The 3,616-nt window shown below is 38.3% G+C and overlaps 1 non-coding gene across 1 annotated transcript; it reads right to left on the bottom strand.

The window, feature by feature from the left end:
* Positions 1-951: 951 nt before the first annotated feature.
* Positions 952-1,023, bottom strand: TRNAC-GCA. The gene has a single exon. It is a non-coding gene; the product is annotated as a tRNA-Cys (tRNA).
* Positions 1,024-3,616: the final 2,593 nt, after the last annotated feature.

Genomic DNA, 3,616 nt, shown 5'->3' with positions numbered 1-3,616 from the left:
TTTGTTCACCGGGTCAATCTATTGTACTTTGCTTTTGTTGGACTGTTTTGATTTTACTTATGGTTGTGTATGTATATCAGCTCCACTTTTTATTGTTGTTATAGACGTCTGCCTCTATGTTGGGCTTTTGCAGTTCTGTGGGGTTTTCCTTTTTTTTTCCCCTCCTTTTTTCTTTCTTCTGTTTTTTTCTTTTCTCTTTTTTAAAATTTTAATTAATTTAATTTAAATTAATTAAATTAATTTAATTTAAAAATTTAAAAGATGTTTTATATTTTTTCCATGTTTATTCCTTGTTTGCCTTTCCTACTGTTCTTTTCCCCTTGCAGTTATTCGTTAATGTATATAAATCTTCATCTACCACTGTTTAGCTTTGTATATCTCTTCCTTCTTTTCTTTCCTCTCAACATATTTGTTAGTTTTGTTTTCATTGCTTTATTCCCCACTTGGCACCTTGCTTTAGTTTTATTTTCCGGTTTGTGCTTTAGTTAGTTTTGTTATTAACTGGTAAATAAAAATTTTAATTTCCTTTGTTTGCTGGGTCAATCTGTTGTACCTTATTTTTGTTAGACTGTTTTGACTTAGCTCATGGGTGTATATGTATATGTGTACATTCCATTATTTTAATTGTTATTTGCCTGATTTGTAACTGCCAGTTGTCTGGGGTTCATCTTTGGTTTCTTGTTTTTGGATATTTGTTTTAATCTCACTTAACGCCATAGCAAACCACTTGTGGAATCTTTATTCCTGACCGGAGATTGAGACTTCAGAGTGGCAGCACTGACTCCCAGACCCTAGACCACCAGAGAACTAACCCTAGTAGTAGTAGTTTGTCGCTCAGTCGTGTCCGACTCTTTGCGACCCCATGGACTGTAGCCTACCAGGCTCCTCCCTCCATGGGATTTGCCAGGCAAGAGTATTGGAGTGGGTTGCCATTTCCTTCTCCAGGGGATCTTCCCGACCCAGGGATCGAACCTGGGTCTCCTGCATTGCAGGCAGATGCTTTAACCTCTGAGCCACCAGGGAAGCCCCATCAAATAGTGAGAACTCACACAAAGGAAACCACTTGAACACAAGACCTGGCATCATTCAACCACCAGTAACACCCTGTGCAGGACACCTCATCTAAACAACAAACAAAACAAAAATACAAACCTGTCATCAGCAGACAGGATTATCACCTCACTCAGCCTTGCCCATCAGAGGAAAAACAAACAAACAAAAACTCAGCACAGATCTCACTCTATATGAAGCTTACACAAGCCACTGGACCAACCACAGGAGGGCAGAAACCAAAAGGAAGAAAGAATTCAACCTTGAAGATGATGACTGCAGATGATGACTGCAGCCATGAAATTAAAAGATGCTTACTTCTTGGAAAGAAAGTTATGACCAAAATAGTCAGCATATTAAAAAGCAGAGACATTACTTTGACAACTATGGTCCTTCTAGTCAAGGCTATGGTTTTTCAAGTAGTCATGTATGGATGTGAAAGTTGGACTTTAAAGAAAGCTGAGCACCAAAGAATTGATGCTTTTAAACTGTGGTTTTGGAGAAGACTCTTGAGAGTCCCTTGGGCTGCAAGGAGATCCAACCAGTCCATCCTAAAGGAGATCAGTCCTGGGTGTTCATTGGAAGGAATGATGTTAGAAACTCCAGTACTTTGGCCACCTCATGCAAAGAGCTGACTCATTGGAAAAGACTCTGATGCTGGGAGGGATTGGGGGCAGGAGGAGCAGGGGACGACAGAGGATGAGATGGCTGGATGGCATCACCAACTTGATAAAGATGAGTTTGAGTGAACTCCAGGAGTTGGTGATGGACAGGGAGGCCTGGTGTGCTGCAATTCATGGGGTCGCAAAGAGTCGGATACGACTGAGCGACTGAGCTGAACTGAACTGAAAATAAAGTCTGCCACCGTTTCCATCATTTTCCCATCTGTTTGCCATGAAGTGATGGGACCGGAGGCCATGATCTTAGTTTTCTGAATGTTGAGCTTTAAGCCAACTTTTTCACTTTCCTCTTTCTCTTTCATCAAGAGGCTCTTTAGTTCTTCTTCACTTTCTTTCACCATAAGGGTGGTGTCATCTGCATATCTGAGGTTATTGATATTTCTCCCGGCAATCTTGATTCCAGCTTGTGCTTCATCCAGCCCAGCATTTCTCATGATGTACTCTGCATATAAGTTAAATAAACAGGGTGACAATACACAGCCTTGATGTACTCCTTTTCCTATTTGGAACCAGTTTGTTGTTCCATGTCCAGTTCTAACTGTTGCTTCCTGATCTGCATACAGATTTCTCAAGAGACAGGTCAACGACTATATGGCAGTAAAATGGATAACTTGGAAGAAATTATCAGAATGGACAGATTCTTAGAAAGTTAAATCTTCCAAGACTGAACCAGGAAGAAATAGAAATTATGAAGAACCCCATTACAAGCATTGAAATTGAAGCTGTTATAAAAAATCTCCCAAAAAACAAAAGCCCAGGACCAGATGCCTTCACAGGAGAATTCTATCAAACATTTAGTGGAGAGCTAATGCCTATGCTTCTAATAACACTTCCAAACTCATTCTATATGGCCACCATCACCCTGATACCGAAACCAGACAAGGACAACACAAGAAACGAAAACTATAGGCCAATATTACTGGTGAACATGGATGCAAAACTCCTCAACAAAATTTTAGAAAGCAGAATTCAGCAACACATCAAAAAGCTCATACACCATGATTAAGTTGGGTTTATTCCAGGGATGCAAAGATTCCTTAGTATGTGGAAATCAATCAATGTGATATACCATATTAACAAACTGAATGATAAAAACCATATGATAATCTCAATAGAGGCAGAAAAAGCCTTTACAAACTTTAGCACCCATTTATGATAAAACTCTTCAAAAAATGGGCATAGAAGGGACCTACCTCAACATAATAAAGGTCATATATGATAAGCCTACAGAAAACATTATTCTCAATTGTGAAAACCTGAAAGCATTCCCCCTAAGATCAGGAACAAAACAAGGGTGTCCAATTTTGCCACTATTATTCAACAGAGTTCTGGAAGTCCTAGCTACAGCAATCAGAGAAGAAAAAGAAATGAAAAGAGTCCAGATCAGAAAAGAAGAAGTAAAGCTCTCACTGTTTGCAGATGACAGGATACTGTACATAGAAAACCCTAAAGATACTATCAGAAAATTACTAAAGCTAATCAGTGAATTTAGAAAAGTGGTAGGATACAAAATCGATACACAGAAATCATCTGTATTTCTATATACTAACAATGAAAAATCAGAAAGAGAAATTAAGGAATCAATCCAGTTCACCACTACAACAAGAAGAATTAAACATGTAGGAATAAACTCACCTAAGGAGACAAAAGAACTGTACACAGAAGATTATAAGATACTGATGAAAGAAATCAAAGATAACATAAGCAGATGAAGAGATATTCCATGTACCTGGGTAGGAAGAATCAATATTGTGAAAATGACTATACTACCAAATGCAATCTACAGATTTAATGCTACTGCTATCAAATTACCAAAGGCATTTTTCACAGAACTAGAATAAGAAATTTCACAATTCATATGGAAACACAAAAGACCTTGAATAGCT

The sequence above is a fragment of the Oryx dammah genome, unplaced genomic scaffold (genome assembly GCF_014754425.2).
Source record: "Oryx dammah isolate SB20612 unplaced genomic scaffold, SCBI_Odam_1.1 HiC_scaffold_28, whole genome shotgun sequence".
Taxonomy (NCBI): Eukaryota; Metazoa; Chordata; class Mammalia; order Artiodactyla; family Bovidae; genus Oryx; species Oryx dammah.
The sequence above is the reverse complement of the archived record's forward strand: the minus strand, read 5'-3'. Positions and strand labels throughout refer to the sequence as shown.